Below are 20226 nucleotides of genomic sequence, written 5' to 3'. Positions count from 1 at the left end.
AAATTTTTAAAAAATACCTCCAACATATAAAATCAATGTTAACTATGGGATAGAAAAGCCAGGTGGTCCTTAGAGAATTTGGACAGATGCTAAAGTGCATGTTCCATTTGAAGAACAAAAATCAATTTGCCATCTTATAGTGTCCTGGCCTACTTACTTCCTCTTATTATTGTGCCAAATAACAAAATGTTCCAAGCTACTGAGTTTATGAAAGATCGATTACTTTTAATTGTGTTGGGAGGGTGTGCAGGTGTCAGAGTAGCCTGGAGCAGGAGTTAGCCACCTAAATTACAGCTCAGGTTCTCTGCAAAAGCAGTATGTGCTCTAATTGCTCAGCCATCTCTCTAGTCTTAACCACTTAGTTTAAATTTCCAATTCCTACCCTTCCTTTAGCAAAACAACCACTATCTTATTTCTTAATTTAATTTTATTTAGTGTGTGTGCCACATATTGTGTATAAATATGTGCCATGTATGTGCACACATACAAATTTGTGAATGGGGAGAGTGGTATGTATGTCATGGCACAGTAATCAAACACCAACTTGCAGGAATTAGCTCTTTCCATCACATGAGCTTCAGGGATTGAACACAACCATCAGGTTTGGCAGCAAGCACTCTTACCAATGGAGCCATCTTGCTGGCCCATCAAACCAGAAGCTTTGGAGGCTCTTGTTTTACTCCTTCCCAGTACTGAATCAGACACTATTCAGCAGGCTTCTTTCTGACATTGCATTGAAGTAACACATTCATTCAGCCTAACTTAAAATTAGAATTAGCACAAGATCACTTCCAAAGATTAAGTTCATGCAAATATTGTGTAATTCCTCATTTGGCAATTTCTTTTAGAAGATGTAATTATGAAAGTAGAGTTGCCGGGCAGTGGTGGCACATGCCTTTAATCCCAGCACTTGGGAGGCAGAGGCAGGCAGATCTCTGTGAGTTCGAGGCCAGCCTGGTCTACAAAGCGAGTTCCAGGAAAGGCACAAAACCAAAAAAAAAAAAAAGAAGAAAAAAAGAAAGAAAGAAAGTAGAGTTACAAGCTAATTAATGACTGATGTCTGTAATTAGTATAAAACTTGGTGAAGTCAATATCTATTCTTCCAGGAACCATGCTTCTAGTTCTATGCTATAGAGAAGGTTAAGACTGGCTGGCAGTAACAGTATCCCATCTGCAAGCTACTCCTACCAGACAGAGACCAGCAGCAACAAAGTTTTATTACCTGACTCCCCAGCAAAGTGATAGATGAGTTCTTAAACTTAGTAATTCAAGTTGCTTTCAAAATTCTGTGTTTTGCCGGGCAGTAGTGATGTACACCTTTAATCCCAGCACTTGGGAGTTAGAGGCAGAGGCGGGCTACAGAGGGAGTTCCAGGACAGGCTCCAAAGCTACACAGAGAAGCTCTGTCTCAAAAAACCAAAAAATAAAAATATTCTGTGTCTTATGTGTAAATATTTTTGGAGATAGTCCATACCTTTGCATAGGGTTTTCAATTATGCTACCTAACTTAACAACTTGACTTACCCCATCACAATAAATGAGGTTGGTACCTATATTCTCACTTTACAGATTAAAGAAAATAGAATGTGTGAGAGAAGAAAACCTTCCTAATAAAGTGATAAAGCATTAATTTAAAATGTCTTCAAAAGATGCATACATGCTGGGAGTGATGGTATACTCCTTTAATCCCAACAATTGATGAGTTTGAAGCCAACCTGGCAAACACAGCAAGTTCCAGGCTAGCCAGAGCTACATAGTGAGACCCCATCTCAAACACACACACACACACATGCATATATAATGCTAATGCAAGGCTATTCTGACTGAAGACAGAAGTTTTTATGTTATGTATGTGGACTAAAAGAACTCCTAGGCAAAACATTCAGTTTTATTTAATAACATATAAAGGGTGGCTATAATTGATTTTAATAATGTAAATCAACTGGGCAGTGGTGGCTCATGTCTTTAATCCCAGCAATCAGGAGGCAGAGACAGAAGGATCTCTGGAAGTTCCAGGCCAGCCTGGTCTACAAAGCAAGTTCCAAGATCGCCAGTGCTACACTGAGAAATCCTGTCTCAAATAACCAAAAAAGAAAAAAAAGTAAGTCATTTTGAAATAGCAGGAAAATACTGGAAGTTATAAATAGAGGTTTTTACATCTGCTATGTTAGTTCTCACAACTATCTATGAAGTATATATTATCATGATCTCTAGTTTATACAGGACACACAAATAGAGATGATATATAATTCCCCTAACTCTACAAATTGAGTGTTCTCCCACAATCTGTTCTCTTTATATGATCATATTGCTTTTGCAAACATGTAACATGAAAAATTTAAACTACAGTCATTTTAAAAGGAAAACCAAATATTCGTCCAATTTGGAAAAGTCTATTATAATACACTTCAGTTGTTCTATTTTGTATAAGTCAAGAGCAGTGACTGGAAAAAACACAGCAATTAAACATGCATTTTTGAATATATGACCATATTTAACTTACAAAGTTGTATATGCAGTAAGTACTATCTTTTGCACATTTTAAGCAGAAAATAACTGAAAGTCTGAGGCTACTGTCACTACCCATCAGTGTCTACACACTCCTTTTCTAGACTGTCCTGTCAATGCCTTTCTCCTCCATTGGAGTTCTTTTCCTTCTGTCTAGTGAAAATCCAACTAAGCCTTCTAAACCCAGATGAGATACTATCTGCTTAGATACAGCATTTCTAGCACTTCAAGGCAAAATTAACACTCATTTTTCCACCAGCACGCAGGTTATTTATTGTCTTTGTCATCTGCTGTATGTATCTCACCTAGATGATACTGGGCTTGTGATGTCAGGGGCTGTAATAAAGGAGAAACGGTCCCGAAGGTTCTACAGCTTTAGTCAGTAAAAGGGCACAACAGTAACCAGCATTTTGACTAAGGGATGCCTAGGAGTCATGCTGACATGCTATCATTTTTAAAACAAACATTTGTCCTCATGTGAATGACCCCAAATGTTTCTGGCAATGTTCCCTGCACAAAATGTGAAAAGTAAGTAGAAAGGCTACTATCTCATACAGCAACTCTCTACTATGTATCACCCAGCCATACTGTTTCATTGAGTTTCTACTACTTGTTTCTCCCAATTTCAAGAGGCCCAGAAAGCCTCTAGAAATATTCACAACGCCTTGTGGGAGTTGGGGCAGTGGGGTGGGGAGAGAATGTGTGTTTGAGTATTCAGGTATCATTAGAAAAGAAAGGAGGTGAGTGAAATTATAATGGCGTGGTAATGTCTGACAAACTCAAAACCAGTTTAAACTAAGAATTAAACATTGAAACCAAATTAGTAAATGTTTAGCTATGTAACTGTTAGATAAGGTGACCTTTAACTTTTTAACTTCTTCGGAGTACATCACTGCATAAATCCCTTAGGCAAATTCATTTTAAAAGACCCAATGGGAGGCTGTGGAGGTGATTCAGTGCTTGCTGCACCTCCAGAGGGTGGGAGTTTGGTCCCCAGCAATTAAGGCAGGTAGCTCACAACCATGTCTAGCACCAGGCATGCAATGAAATAATTTTTTTTAAAATAAAAATTAAAAACTCCATGGGCACCTGCACACATGTGGTGCATGAGCATGTACACACACACTTTAAAAAAAATTAACAATAACAATAAAAAGGGGAAAATAACCAATGTGTACCTTAAAAGTGAAGAAACTAAAATTAAAGGCTTATATTTTTATTATTTATCTATTTGTATTTTATGTATACATTTGTCTGTGTGAGGGTGTCCCTGGAACTGGAGTAACAGTTGTGAACTGCTATGTGAACCCGGGTCCTATGTAAAAGTAGTCAATGCTCTTAATCACTAAGCCATTTCTCCAGGCCAAAATTAAAGGCTTAAAGCAAATTGAAAGAATAAGGACAATAAAGACCTTTAAATGATGAAAAGTAGCTTGGTGTGGAGGCAGAGGTAGGTAGATCTCTTGAGTTCAAGGCCAGCCTGGTGTACAAAATGAGCTCAAGGACAGCCAGAACTAACTACACAGAGAAACTCTGTCCGGGGAAAGGGGAGGGGGAGAGGGAAGGAGAGAGGGAGAGAGAGGGAGAGAGAGGGGGAGAGAGGGGTAGAGAGGGGTAGAGAGGGGGAGAGAGGGGGAGAGAGGGGGAGAGAGGGGGAGAGAGGAGGAGAGGGAGAGAGGGAGAGGGAGAGAGGGAGTGAGGGGGAGAAGGGAGAGGGAGAGAGAGGGGGAGAGGGAGAGAGAGGGGGAGAGAGGGAGAGGGGGAGAGGGGGGGAGAGAGAGAGAGAGAGAGAGGGAGGGAGGAAGGGAGGGAGGGATCTTAAATGAAACAGAAAATATCTTTACACATTCAAAAACCCTGCCTTACACTCTTCCTACAGAGATATAAAAGGGATTCTCAGAGTGCTAACACTGAAGAATAGTGGATTGTATTTTTTGTAGTTTGGTGCAACTGAAATCACTATTTCTGATTATCTGTTCAAAATAATATAAAGCTTGGCAACTCTTACCAGACACAGGAAAAGACCATTTAAAACAAATCTGATACAAAGTTTTAAAAATACTACACAGGAAGAGACTTGATTACATTCATTTCTTTCTTACATTTATGCTTACATATCACAACAGAAACTCTGCAAAGCCTCCAAGTGGTAAGCTTAGAATGTCAACAGTTCTCATTTTTCTCTCAAGAAGTGCCATTTGGCTACTTTAAAAAATGAATTTGAGCCGGGCAGTGGTGGTGCACGCCTTTAATCCCTGCACTCAGGAGGCAGAGGCAGGTAGATCTCTGTGAGTTTGAGGCCAGCCTGGGCTACAGAGCGAGTTCCAGGAAAGGCACAAAGCTACACAGAAAAATCCTGTCTTGAAAAATCCAAAACCAAAATTAAAACAAAACAACAACAACAAAAAAAATATTTGAGCCAGGTGGTGGTAATGTAGGCCTTTAATCCCAGCATTTGAGAGGCAGAGGCAGGCGGATGTCAGCCAAGGCTACATGTGAGATTCTGTGAAGAATAAAAAAAGGAAGAAAGGAAGAGAGGAAAGGAAAAAGAAAGTCAGTTAATAAATAATAAAAATAACTATCCAAAACAAAGGTCAGATATATCTGATATTTTAGTTACTCTCTGCATTCGTTTTAAGATTTTTACTAATTATGTATATATGTGTGGGTATGTGCATGTGACTCTAGGTGCCCATGAAGGTTTGAGGTGATGGATCCCCCCTGCAACAGGAACCTGGGAGTTACAGGTGGTTATAAGGTAAGTTCTCTTCGAGAGTAGTACAGGTTCTTGGCTGCTGACCCATCTTTCCAGCTCCACTCTCTGTACTAGAGTATACATAGAATTTTGTTCTTTCAATAGGGAAAATAATTCAAGGGGCACCAGTAGTACTTCTGTGGTAATTTAGTGGCCCATGATTCTCAGCCAGGCAGTTTTGTTTTCATCTTTTCCTCTGAAACATATGGCTTTAGACCTATTTTCTATTATTACAGGCAAACAAGAAGGATTTACTTGTTTGATTAAGCTCTGTAGTGAAGGTTCTACCTGAGTTATGAGCAAGTCCTGTGGTGGGCAGGAGGAACCAGTACAACAATGAGCATAGAACCACAAGTTCACTGTTCAAGTTCTGGCTATGTGACTCTGGGTAAGTCAGGGTTTTCTCAGGGAAACATGGGCTGGAGTTAAATAGACAAACCCTACTACATAGCAGTCCCCAATGTATGTTACAGTCTTTCTGGTTCTTGTACCCTTATAATTAAAATATTACTATAAAATTGGAAAATAACATTTTCAGAATGATAGTCCACTGAAAATCATTTGCACAGATGTCCATTTGAGTCAGCAGTACAAACGGCAATCTTACAATCCTGCTGCCCAACACCTCTTTGTTGTATGTAAAGTAACGTCATAATTTAAGCATACTCAACTTGAAACCTTGGAAACAGTGAGAGAGACCCCACAGCAGTGGTGGAACTACTCACTGGTCCTTAGAATATGAGAGCAGACCAAAGATGGGAAACCAAGCCAGCCTTAAGAGGACTCCATGGAACATTCAACGCTGTCGGTGAGTTTGGGATTAAAAAAGAAAAAACCACCGACCGTTGACTGTACCTTGGGATCCTTACAGACAACAAATTTCTTGATGCAAGGAATAGGCTGTATTGTCACATCATATGACATCACGTGAAATAGTCCTATGGCCTGTTCTTTAAAGGGAATCAGCAACTTTTTAAAAGCTTCCATGTATTTACATTCTTCATTGTTGGCTTTTTGTAATATTTTGATAACCAAATGCTTCATTTTAACAATTTATGAAGAATGCCATCAGAGGACCAAATGCACTCAAATGTGCCATTCTAGTGAGAGAAACAGCATGTATTAAAAACATCTATTTAGTATAATAATAAAATCTGGTTAAATATGTTATTCCCATTTCTTCCACATTCTTACAAGATTTTGCTTTAGGGGCGAGGAGAGGATTTAGTCAGCAAAAATAGTACAAAACTGTTCAATGTCTATACAACTTACATATTGTACCTGAAACTGCAGTTATTATGGTTAGGATTTGACAGCCCCCATGAAAGTACCAGTTACTTTCTGCCGATTTCCATCTCCATGTGCTTATTTAAATATTTCCTAATTTCAAGCAAAAAGATACAGAATGAATTTTGGGTCACCTCCTAGCTATGTGACCCTAAGTATCCAAGCTTGCTTTTTCAAGTGTAGAAAGGAACATGAGAAAGCCTATATATCACAGTTTTGATTTAGTGAGATGTATGAGAGTAATTTGAATTATTTCTAGCCTATAGAAAATACTAGCTACATAAACAATTACTAAACTACAAACATAATCAATGCTACTTTATCTTGAAAAGAAGTACTTATTATACTTCTCAATTCGAAACAAAAGGTGAATCTTTTGTTTTACAAAAGATGCTTTACAGACATCAACACCCCAGTCCATGTGATCAGAGCTACCCGTGAAATTCTCAGATGGCATGTTCCTCTTCATAACTTTTCGGTGTTGAAGGATTTCTTGCTCTGCAGTCGAGGTTATCTATATTTATGAGTCCTCAACCATACAAATGGTTGGTTACTAACACATAACAGACTTCAAAGAACCATTGTGGAAAGAAGACCCAGGAGATAGGGAAGACCAAGGCAATTTCATCAAATGGAAACACTGAAGGCTGCACTCAACATTCATTGCTGTCGGTGGGTTTGAATGTCAATCAACTCACTGATCAATGAATGCAAACTGCGGACCAAAAAAGCACAAGGAAGCAAAAGTACTCCCAGATAATCACCAGATAATCACTGCTCCAGATAGGACTCCAATTTTGTAGTTAAAGCTTCTTTAGTTTCTTTGCTTCTAATATGAAGGAAGCTCTATAATTGCTAGTACTTTTCGTTTCTTTCTCAATTATAATAAGTTTGAGGAAATTGTACTATTACAGGCAAAATGAATAATATGCTATTAACATCATATTTAAAAACAATGCTTTCGCTGGGCAGTGGTGGTGCATGCCTTTAATTCCAGCACTCGGGAAGCGGATCTCTGTGAGTTCGAGGACAGCCTGGGCTACAGAGTGAATTCCAGGACAGGCTCCAAAGCTACACAGAAAAACCCTGTCTCAACCCCTCCCCCCCAAAAAAAAGAAAGAAAAAAAGAAAAAAGAAAGAAAACAATGCTTTCATAATTTTTAAATTAAAAAGAAACACATGTTCATTATTTTAAAATTCAAGTACATGAAATAAAATTGAAAATCTATTCTCATGTCAAATGCATTCCCCTTCTGTGAAAACCACTTAAGAACATCCATTTGGTAGTATTACAGTAAAGACAATGAGGTAAAATATTATTCCCTTATCTACATGTAAAACTGAGAACAACTAATTTTGGGGAAGTTCAATGGTAACAAATTGAGCTCATTGCTCTTTAATTTACCTTTTCACTCAGCTATATACACTTAACAAACAACATTTAGCATCATTTGGGGGAGGGGGAAGCCAGATCTTATGTATCCCACATTGGGTAACTGAAAATGGCCTTGAACTTCTGATTCTCCTGCCTTACCCTTTCAAGTGCTGGGATTACAGATGTGTACCACCAAGCCTGGTGTATGTGGTGCTGGAAGTTAAACTAAAGGCTTTGTGTATGATAGACAAGCACTCTACCACCAATAACTACAGCTCCTGTGTGTGTGTGTGTGTGTGTGTGTGTGTGTGTGTGTGTACACATATGTGCATGTAATGTATGTTGGTGAATGTATAACCCAGAAGTAGGTGTCAGGGATATTCCTCAATCACTCTCCACTCTTTTGTCAAACCTGGGGCATACCTATTCTGCAAAACTAGAAATCAACCAAGTTCCAGAAATCCTCCTATCTCCACTTTATTGGTAATGAAAGTATAGGTGCCTACGGCCTTTCCCAGCTTCTACAAAGGTACTAGGAAGCAAACTCATGTCTTCAGACACCTAATAAGCCATCTCCCTGTCCCCATCAATTCTTTCTCATTCTTTTGAATGATTATATGTCTTATTATGAATACTCTGGTTTTTATGGTTCAAATACATTTAAAAAAAAAAATCTCTTGACCAAAACTGAGGCCCATCTAGTCTTACCTTTGGAAAATACATTCTTAAAATAAGAAAAACAACTAAGTGAGATGGGAAAAACCCATTTTATGGTAGCAAAAATTAAAATATAATATCAGCTCTCCAAATTTCATAATGAAGATGAGCCACCAAATCTTTCCTACTAATGAAATAAAAACATGAGCCTTATTTGCAAGTCATACAAACTTAAGTCTAAGAGAGAAACAGTCTTGAAACAGTCTTTTTTTTTTTTTTTAAAGATTTATTTATTCAATATGTATACAGTGTTCTGCTTGCATGTATCCCTGCAGGCCAGAAAAGGGAGCCAGATCTCATCACAGATGGTTGTGAGCCACCATGTGGTTGCTGGGAATTGAACTCAGGACCTCTGGCAGAACAGCCAGTGCTCTTAACCTCTGAGCCATCTCTCCAGCCCCGAGAGAAACAGTCTTGTCAATTTAGCTTTCTTCTCATAGACAGGATGGAAAGGAGAGAATATAGTTGTACTAAAACAAGAAATCAAAAAGAGAAAGAATAACAAGAAAGCAGAGAGGGCCGGGCAGTGGTGGCGCATGCCTTTAATCCCAGCACTTGGGAGGCAGAGGCAGGCGGATCTCTGTGAGTTCGAGGCCAGCCTGGGCTACCAAGTGAGTTCCAGGAAAGGCGCAAAGCTACACAAGAGAAACCCTGTCTCGAAAAACAAAAAAAAAAACCAAAAAGAAAGAAAGAAAGAAAGAAAGAAAGAAAGAAAGAAAGAAAGAAAGAAAGAAAGAAAGAAAGAAAGAAAGAAAGAAAGAAAGCAGAGAAAGTATGAGGTTCAAAGACAAGTGTTTCTGAAACCTGGCTGTGTACCATAATCATCTAGTATTGCTGTTAAAAATGCACATTCCTCAGTATTTATCATAGATCAGAAATGTGTATATTTTCACAAGCTCATTGGGTGACTTCTCAAATACTGGAGGCTTGTCTAAAGTAAAGTAAATGCACTAGTAAAATATTGGCTACTTATCCCCTGTAGACACGTTTCATGCTGCCCACTTTCTAACTATTGCCTGATATGTCTTCCACCACTCTTCAAGGTGCATAAAACCCTGGCATTGCTATGAAGTAGCTCACTCCAAACACATCAGATTATCTGGAGTTTTACAAAAGTAGGAATGAAGAAGGTTAAAATTCAGATTGTGTCACCTAACAACTTTTGATATAAATGAAAAGCGTTGGTCTGGCAGGAAAAGTGCTTGCTATTTAAGCCTGATGGCTTATGTTTAACTCCCAGAACGCAAATGATTGAGAGAACCAACTTCTGCAAGTTGTCCTCTGAACTCCACTGCTGTGGAATATTTGTACACTGTAATGATGTATTGCCATGACTGGTATAATAAAAGCTGAATGGCCAATGACTAGGCAGGAGAGATAGGCAGGACTTCCAGAGAGAGAACACTGGAAAAAAAGAAAACAGAGTCACCAGCCAGATGGAAACGAAGCAGGATGAGTACAGAGTAAAGGTAACCAAGTCACATAAAAAAAGCAGATTAAAAGATATGGGTTAATTTAAGTTATAAGAACTAGTTAAAAATAAGCCTAAACTGAGGTAGAGCTTTCCTAAGTCTCCATGTCATTTTTTGGTGAGTTTTCTTAGTGAGCGGGTGGCCCAAAGAAAAATCCATGTACACATGGCATCCAACATAGTGGCTCGAATATCCATATAGGGTCTGAGAAAGCAGTCTCTTGGCTACACAGAAAGCAGCACACAGAGACACTTTTAAGAGGCCCTGCTGTGTAGGTGAGCACTTGAGCAGCAAGCACTGGATATAAACTCCTACAGACACAAAAAATTCCCAGAGATGGGAAAGGTAAATGCAGCTCTGGGATGGTACCCATCAACATGAAACTAGGTTCTCACAGAACTGAGGGGGGCGGAGGCAGCCACCAGCACAGAGCTGCCCAAGGTAGCCTAGCAGTTTAAGATTCGGCTCACATGGTCAGGAGGCTGTAGACACACACACACAAGAAAAAAAAAAAAGTAGAAGAAAGAAAGAGGTTAGGGATTTAGCTCAGTGGTAGAGTGCTTGCCTAGCAAGCACAACTCCCTAGGTTTGGTCCTCAGCTCTGGAAAAAAAGAAAAGAAAAAGAAAAAGAAAGGAAGAAAGAAAGAAAGGAAGGAAGGAAGGAAGGAAGGAAGGAAGGAAGGAAGGAAGGAAGGAAGGAAGAAAGAAAGAAAGAAAGAAAGAAAGAAAGAAAGAAAGAAAGAAAGAAAGAAAGAAAGAAAGAAAGAAAGAAAGAAAGAAAGAAAAAGGAGGGAGGGAGGGAGAGAGAGAGAGAGAAAGTGAGAAAGAGAGAAAAGAAAGAAAAGCCAGGTCAAGGCCAACAAAACCTCTGAACAGGTTACAGTGTGTTTAAAACGTACTTAGGTGCTAAAGAAAGAAAAAAAAAATGGGTATAGACAATTATAGAAAAAGAAATAAAGTTTAAAAATAATAAAGTCTTTAAAGAAAGAGAAAAGTGATATAAAAAGAATAAGCAACATGAGGATGAAAAATACATAGGGATGTCTGGATCCTGCAGGGCACATTGTTGACTTTCAATTTTTAAAATGCTAATGTATTAAAAAAAAAAAAAAAAAACGATAGCTGCTAAAGGACATTGGATTGTGGAAACTGCTAAATTAAACCAACCTATATATTTTAACAACATCTTAACTTCAGAATGAAGTAAAAAAATATGTTGCATTGGGTTATGCCTTTGTTTCCACAGGAAACAAAAAGTTATGGTTCTCTTCAAAATTAATGAAGATAAAATCTGTTTGGGAGAGATCTCCCGAAAATCTTGACTACAAACATTAAAAAAATAAACAAAAAAACAAGACTACATGAGAGATGTCATATATGCTGATCCCTCTCCTATGGGAATAGCTTTGATGAAACTGGAGAAACATGATAAATCTAGTTGGCTATAGAATCCTCCTATCTTATTATTACATGCCAGCCTTTGTAGTGATATTTTGTTTGTGCTTTAACAAATAAATCTTGCCTGAAAATCAGAGTGCAGAGCTAGCCACTAGAAGCCAGGCAATGTTGGCACACACCTTTAATCCTAGCACTTGGGAGGAAGAAACAGGAAGTGATATGGCGGGGCAGAGAGAGGAAGAGTGATGAGGCAAGGTGGAGACAGGAGCTCAACACTTTCAGGCTGATGATTCAGTAGAGGTAAGAAGTGTCTCTAGTGGCTGGCTCCTTTACTGATCTTTCAGCATTTACCCCATAAATCTGGCTCCAGGTTTTTATTACTAAAGCCAATTAGGATTTATGTCTATGGCATGGATAGAGATTTGGTTATATAGTCCAAGCAGACTTATAAAGCCTTTGACCTGCTCAAACATAAAAACAAAAAAATCATCTTTAGCTGACTTTACACACCATAATTCCATACTTGTGTTAATACAGATATATGTTACCTTTAAAAGTTTATGTGTTTTCAGAAAAAAAAAAGACCAGATACCAAAAAAGACGAGTAGCCTAGGTGATCCAGCCTCTCAGAATGCCTCTATTGCAGTTTCCTCAAAATTCTGCATCCAGAACAACTTCAAAGCTGCTAACTGACATGGTCTAGCCACACAGACTGTCCAGCCAAGACTTCAGAAAAGCTCTACACTTTCCCATCACACAGAGACTAAACAAAAAATAATATAGCTAGCTCTCCCAGTACTTGGTCATTATCCCAATTTTCATAGGATCCCCTAAAGATGCCAACACCCTGAGATAACAGGAAGCAATCTAGAGAATATGACACTCACATTCCCAAGAAGAGGGGTGGATGGTTTTTGGTTGTTCAATGGATTATGGATATTTATCATCATTTAAGGGGGTTGGTTACAAGTTGTTGGTCATGATCAGGGAAAAAACAGAACAAAGAAGATTAGATTCAGGGATCTCTTTCTGAAAGAAAAAGGGGAGATACAGTATAGAAATGATGGAATAAAAGGGTGGATTGTTGAGTCTACTTTCGAACAACCATTAGTTTCAAGTATTTTACATGGGTATGGATTTTTATATACTGACACAAATTTAAGGGTTTTTTTTTATGCTGTATGTTATGTTTCTACTCTTGTTTAAGGTTTTGTACCTATGCAGCTCACTTAAAAATGTAAAGTTCTAGTCCTTAAAGCCATTATTATAAACCATTTAGGATAATTAAGAAATGCAGGTTAGTAGTTAGTCATCCATAACAATCAAACTTGCAGTCATGTTAGGTATGTCTTCAAGGTCATACATAAGATATATAAGATATATTTGCGATAGAGTGATAGTCTTCAAACACTTCACACGCCTACAGAATATGGCATTTATAATGTTTTAATTAAGGTTTTTTCATGACAGTGAGACACATCTGCTCCTGGCAGCACCAATTTACTTCAAGAAAAGATGATAGGCATCAAAGATATGGAGTTTGCTTTATGTCAAAGCTAGTCATTTGGGCAAGAAACTGCCCTTGCTTCAACTACTGACAGTATGCTGTCCAAACTGGACTAGCACAACACAAAAGAAAGCAACTGTCCAACTTTGAAAAGATAAGGTAGGACAGTCCTTCAAAATTCCTGCTTTACAGAAAAACCTGTCAGATATTCTAGACCTGTAAGCTGAAGATGGATGCCCAATGTTACAGAAGAACGAAGCCAGATGTCTCTGTCATTTCTATAGTTTTGGAAGTTACTTGCTCTGCACTTCCTGTTGACTCAGGTAATATTATATCCTTCTCCAGTCTTTGATGGGGTTAAAGACTAGATAGTTACAGTTACAGTTTTGTTACCAGATTCAAAAAAGAAAAAACAGAAAACTCACAAAAGAGATGTAAAGGGCATAAGGTTGAGAGACATAAAAAGATAGTTTTGTGTTTGTAATACAAGTTAGCATAGAAAGTAAATTAGGTACAAAACTTTTGACTCACCAACACAGAATAAATAATAGAATATTTTCTCTGAATTTGCCAAATACAGATAGACTGGATGTTGTAAATGTAATTCTTACCTAATAATTGTTATTTTTTGTTTGTTTGTTTTGTTTTTCAAGAGAGAGTTTCTCTGTGTAGCTCTGCGCCTTTCCTGGAACTCACTTGATAGCCCAGGCTGGCCTTGAACTCACAGAGATCCACCTGGCTCTGCCTCCAGAGTGCTGGGATTAAAGGCGTGTGCCACCACCACCCGGCCTGATAATTGTTCTTATTGTAAATAGTTTTTTTTACTGTGTTAAGTATTAAAACCTTCCCTTTTTTATATAGACAATATAGGAATGTTGTGGGATACATGTACACTGTGAAGATGTATTCCTGTGATTGGCGTAATAAAAAGCTGAACAGCCAATAGCTAGGCAGGAGACTTCTGGGACTTCCAGGCAGAGAGAGAACACTGGAAAGAAGACAGAGTCACCAGCCAGATGGAGAAGGAGGATGAGTACAGAATAAAGGTAACTGAAACATGTAAAAGAACATAGATTGTAGATTAAAAGATATGGGTTAATTTAAGTTATAAGAACTAGTTAGGGGGGCTGGAGAGATAGCTCAGTGGTTAAGAGCATTGGCTGCTCTTCCAGAAGACCTGGATTCAATTCCCAGTACCCACATAGTAGCTCACAGTTGTCTGTAACTCCAAGAACTGATACCCTCACACAGACAAATGTGCACATAAAATAAAAATTAATTAAAAAAAAAAAGAACTAGTTAGAAACAAGTGTAAGCTAAGGCTGAGATTTCATAATTAATAATAAGTCTCCAAGTGTTTTGTTTTTGTTTTTGTTTTGGTGAGCTGGTGGCCCAAAGAAAAATCCATCTACAGTTCACACATGTGCTGTGATAATTATGAGTTATTTTAATTTATACTATACACATATGAAAACTATGTACAATATATGATTCTACTTGGATGAAATTCCTAGAATCCCTAGAAATTAATGAAGGTTTTTTGTTTGTTTAATTTTTTAAGAAATCTAAGAGCTTTCTTTCTGATATGCTGATAGATTGTGTGTCATTTCCTTCAATCTAGAATATCAGTAGGCTTAACTACATCAATAAGGAATTCTACTTCAACAGCCAAAATCTTATGTGGCTTTTCTTAGAAAAAATTAAATGCTAGATACAGTAGAGAAGACAATTATATGAGTTGAAGGATGTTTTCAAAAAATGGGACTCAAATAAATAGCTATATCATAGATAATTAGAACACAGGAAATTAAAGACACATCCTGTATCTGTCATTATCACTGTGAGTGAAGCCATGTAAAAGAGCTTTGTAAACAGCACCTAGTACTGCCCAAAGTATCGTGATCTCACATGGTGCCTCTAGAGCAGTGGTTCTCAACCTCCCTAATGCTGAGACCCTTTAATACAATTCCTCATGTTGTGGTGACTCTCAACCATAAAATTATTTTCATTGCTACTTCATAACTGTAACTTTGCTAGTTACGAACCATAATGTAAGTATCTGTGTTTAAGATGGTCTTAATGTGGTCTTAGGTGACCCCTGTGAAAGGGTTAATCAACAACCCCAAGGGTTTAAAACTCACGAGTTGAGAACCACTGTTTTATATGGATTCTCCACTTTCAGTAACACAGACACAATCCCTCCACTCACCAATCAGCAGAATATGTATATAAACTATATAGAAAGAGATAAGCTATAATTCCAGGGTTTGAAGGCAGCTTTTTCTACTCAGCCTGAATAGGATGTGTCATTAACTCTGGGTCCATCAGAAGAACCACATACCAAATGTTCCTCAACAAGTTTGTGGTAGATTCTGTGTAGGGGAGGGCACAGGATACAGCTGTCTAAGTATAAGCTTCCAATGCAAAGTCTAGTAAGTGAGCTCACAAACCTTAAAACCATTTCACCAACGTTTTTTCCTTTAGATCCGTCCAACAGAACACAGGCATTTTTAAAGGTGTGGTTTAGGTGTAATTTACATACCACACAATTCATCCACTGTATACTCACAAAATTTATATTCATTTAGCTATGTAACTATTACCAAAATTTAAGAACAAACATTTCTATGACCCTATTAAAAAAAAACCATTTAGGCTTATTCCCAATCAATCCCCTTTCTAATACCAGGCCACAGATAATCACTAATCTGCTATCTCTCTAAGTATACATCATCTAAGTAGTTCATCTTAGTAGAATCACATGTGTATTAAATGATTTTTATGTGTATATAACATATACTGACCAGATTAATCATTGTGAAGCATGACTTTTACAGCACCGTGTTAAGGTTACAATGCAGTGTAACCATCACCACTGTCCAGATCCAGAAATTTTTTTATAACCCTAAGCTGGAAACTCATTAACCACCTATTTCCAATATCCCCTAGGAAACTCTATCTTACCTTGTCTCTGAAGTTTTCCTATTCTAGCTATTTTCAATACAAGGAACCACACAGTATTTTTGGTCTAATTAAAAACTGACATCATTTCACTGTAAGAATTATTTAAGTTAGGCACAGCAGTACATACCTTGTAATCTCTAAACCTGGGAGGTGGAGGCAGAAAGACCAAGCACTCAGAGTCATCCTCTCCTACATAGCATGTCTGAAGTCAGCCTAGGCTACCTGTGTTAAAAGGCAAACACATTTCTAAAAATCTTATATATTTTGGATACAACTCCTTTAAAAGATACTTCATTTGCAAATATTTTCCCTCAGTTTGTACCTATCTTTCCGTTTTCTTAATGTCTTTTAATGCTGAGCTTTATATGTTAACATTAATATTGTGTGGTCATTCTCAATTACAGGATACAACAGTTTAAAATGTGTACTTTTTTTGCGTATTAGTGTTTTGCCTATATGTATGTCTGTGTGAGGGTGCCAGATCCCCTGGAACTGAAGTTACAGACAGCTGTGAGCCACCCTGTGGTTGTGGCAAACTGAACCTGGGTCCTCTGGAACAGCAGCCAGTGCTCTTAACCTCTGAGTCATCTCTCTAGCCCAAGAATGTGTACTTTTAATCTTACAATAAGCTAAAGTTATGCTTCAAATTTTGAAAGCTAGCTGCATTACTTTTCAGAAAACACTTTTACTATTCCTTTACAAGTAACATTGTCTATTTTTCTCAGGGGCCTCCCTCTTCATTTTTCACTTAGGACCTATCACCACCTAGTGGACTGAGTAGGAATACACCAATGCATCACCACAGTGGCTCACCACTTCCGTTTCAGAACAAACCGCTCGATGGAGTCTTCAGAATCGGAGAAGAGCTCCTGTATCTAAAAAACGCAGTTGGATAATTTGTAACCACACAAAATACAAATATTTATACAAATAACAGATGCCATGTACTCAAGATAATGCATTGATTAAAGAAAAACAAAAATCTTTTGTAGGAAGCATGGCACTGGCGTTACAATAAGCTTTGGCTCCCAAAGATTAACCTAACAAAATGAATTTACCAAGCTTAATTCAACAAGATATAAAATTTATAATGCCTCAATGACTACATGAAATATTTCCCCCAAGGTTATATGACTCATTCAATTTTCAAACTTCAAACCACATCAACAAAGCATACATCAAGATGCATAAATTGTATTAAAACACTTGGATATTGTTCATAATAAAAGTCCTACAAGCTGGACGGTGGTGGTGCATGCCTTTAATTCCAACATTCAGGAGGCAGAGACGGGTGGACCTGAGTTCGAGGCCAGCCTGCCTGGTCTATAGAGTTAGTTCTAGGACAACCAGGGCTACACAGAGGAACCCTATCTCGAAAAGAAAAAAAAAAAAAAAAAAGATGTGGTGGTACATGCTTGCAATCATAGCATTTAGAAGGCTGATAAGAGGACTGCAAATTCCAAAGGAGTCCAGACGACACAGTGAGAGATTCTTTCTCCAAAAACTGAAAATGGGTCTAGACATGCCGTTGCACACCTTTAATCTCAGCACTTGGGAAGAAATGGCAGGAAGGCCATCCTGGTCTACATAGCAAGTTCTGGCCAGTTAAGGCTAGAGACCTTATTTCAACACAAAAAAATTTACTACAGATCTACAGCCGTAAAAGCAAAGTAGCTATGACACTAGGGGCTAGGATTGTGGCTCAGTGGAAAAGTACTGACCTAATATAAGTAAATACATGAGTTCAAACCTCAGTAACACACACACACACACACACACACACACACACACACACACAGTATGCTATAGACATGAAAACAGTCTGGACAATAGAATATCTAATATCTGTATTTGTTCAAATATTTGTGTGTGTAGTTTTTTTCTTTTTTTGTACTGCTGGGGATCAAACCCAGAGCCTTGTACATGCTAGGCAAGACCAAATAAGTTTTTGACAACTTTTTCTGAATTCCATAGGGAAAGAACACACAACTGGAAAAACAATGTCCATATAAAAAAAAATAAGTTACATGTTATCTCGTACCACACGCACAAATTAACATCAAATATGTAATACAAAGAAAAAATGATAAAACTTTTAGAAGAAAACAGAGAAAGCTCATCTTGAATACCACCTGAGTAGACCGAAAAGCTTTTAGGAAATCGGTAAAGTACACCTTCAGGTGTGTCTGTGAGTATTTCTATGGAGGATTAACTGGGGGATGGAGGGGGAGAGGGAGAACTATTCTGAATGAGGGCACCAACACCAAATAGGTTAGGTGCTTAGATGGAATAATAGAGGAAAACTGGAAAAAATACTCGTAACTGATGTACTGACTCTTTGCTTCATAGCTACAGTGAAGTAATAAGCTAATTAAATCCTTCCTCCTTGCTCAGTATTTGTCAGAGTGACAAAAAGTATGAGTATCACAAAAAGTTAATACAGAAGAAGTGGGGTCACTGCTACCATGTGGCTCTTATGCCTTTGGAACTGGCTTGCAAGAGGAACAAACATCCAAGAGTCTGAAAAAGCTAACCAGACAGTGGTTCTGGCAGGAACTCAAAATTCTTATGTCAGTAAAAATATAAAATGGTGATTCTGGTATTGAAAACAATATAGCATATATACACACACATATGTAACAATAATTGAAGAAAAAGAGGCCATACATTTGGAAAAGAGTGAGAAGTGGTACTTGGGAGGACTTGGAGGAAGGGAAAAAGAAGGGGTATATATAATCTCAAAAAATTGAAAGATTACATAGAATTAAAAAAAAGAAAACAAAACAGCCATTACTCAAAAATGAAAAAGATAATTATCACATGGTTCAGAATTTCCACTTCTGGTTATCAATCCAAAGAATTTAAAACAGGAACTCAGAAATACATGCTTGTACACCAATGTTCATAACAAGATTATTCACAATAGCTCAAAGTTGAACAAAACCAAACATCTATTAACTGGTGAATAAATAAATAAAACATGGTTTATACATACAAAATAACATTATCCAGCCTTAAAGAATAAATGAATTTTAATACATCATACAACAAAGCTGTAGAATATTAATTATTTTAACTATTTAACGATGTGTTACATTTGTTTATGCTGTGGAAAATTACTTTAACTGTGTAAAGGTGTGTTACATTTTCTGCTGCCTTTTTTAACAATGTAAAGGTGCATTACATTTGTTTAATTTTGTATAGATGTGTTGCATTTGTTTCACCTTGCTTGCCTAAGGCACATGACTGGTCTAATAAAGAGCTGAACAACCAATAGCTAGGCAGAGAAAGGATAGAAGAGGCTGGTAGGTAGAGAAAATAAGGAGGAGGAGAAATCTAGGAGAGAGAGGGGAAGGAAGAAAGGGACGTGCCTGGGGCCAAAAGCCAGGCAGCCACCAGCCAGCCAGACACTAGAAGCAGGAAGGTAGGACATACAGAAAGAAAGAAAGAAAGATAAAAAGCCCCAAGGCAAAATGTAAATAGAGATAAACAGATTAAAATAAGAGCTAAGACCGGGCATTGGTGGCGCACGCCTTTAATCCCAGCACTCGGGAGGCAGAGCCAGGCGGATCTCTGTGAGTTCGAGGCCAGCCTGGGCTACCAAGTGAGCTCCAGGAAAGGCGCAAAGCTACACAGAGAAACCCTGTCTCGAAAAAACCAAAAATAAATAAATAAATAAATAAATGAATGAATGAATGAATAAGAGCTAAGATAAAGCCGAGCATTCCTAATAAGTCTCTGTGTCATGATTTGGAGCTGGTTGGTGGCCTAAAAGAAAGCCTGCTACAGATAAATCTGTAGAGCATTATGTTAAGTGAAATGTCAGTCACAAAAGGACAAACACTATGAATCCACTAATAGGGGTATCTATAAAGGGTAAAGTTCATGGATACAAAAAGAACTTATTACAAAATTGTAGTAATTAAAACACTGTGGAACTGAAGTAACAACATGTAGACCAAAAGAATAGCATGCCCACACATATATAGCCATTCTGCTCAATTTGTAGATTGACAAGTCCTAGAAGATATAGGAAGTTACTGTTAATATAGTCTGAATTTCAGTTCTAAATAAGATGAGTTCTGTAGATGGATGCTGATGATATTGATTACATACACTGATGTGAATGTAATCTATACTACTGAATTGCATACTTGAAAGTACTGAAAGTAAATGCCACCTGTTTTCTATTACATACTAAAAAAATAAAAGGAGAGCCATGCCCTGGAGAGATAGCTCAGTG

General features: G+C 37.8%; 1 protein-coding gene and 1 long non-coding RNA gene across 5 annotated transcripts in view; one reads left to right on the top strand and one right to left on the bottom strand.

Moving 5' to 3' along the window:
* LOC119087823 overlaps positions 1-17295 on the top strand; it is a 35726-nt gene extending 18431 nt beyond the window's left edge. Inside the window, exons 1-4 of one of the 3 annotated variants that reach the window (XR_005091287.1) lie at positions 2051-3036; positions 5197-5651; positions 13881-14065; positions 16709-17295. This is a non-coding gene — a long non-coding RNA (uncharacterized LOC119087823). Of the gene's footprint in view, positions 1-2050; positions 3037-5030; positions 5652-13880; positions 14066-16708 lie in introns of those variants that run through there. The other 2 variants (XR_005091288.1, XR_005091286.1) reach the window with 2 other exon arrangements.
* Nr6a1 (nuclear receptor subfamily 6 group A member 1) overlaps positions 1-20226 on the bottom strand; it is a 213160-nt gene that overhangs the window by 124443 nt on the left and 68491 nt on the right. The gene's annotated exons all lie outside the window — the stretch shown is intronic.

Source organism: Peromyscus leucopus, chromosome 4 (assembly GCF_004664715.2).
Source record: "Peromyscus leucopus breed LL Stock chromosome 4, UCI_PerLeu_2.1, whole genome shotgun sequence".
NCBI classification, from domain to species: domain Eukaryota; kingdom Metazoa; phylum Chordata; class Mammalia; order Rodentia; family Cricetidae; genus Peromyscus; species Peromyscus leucopus.
This window is presented reverse-complemented; position numbering and strand designations above follow the sequence as displayed.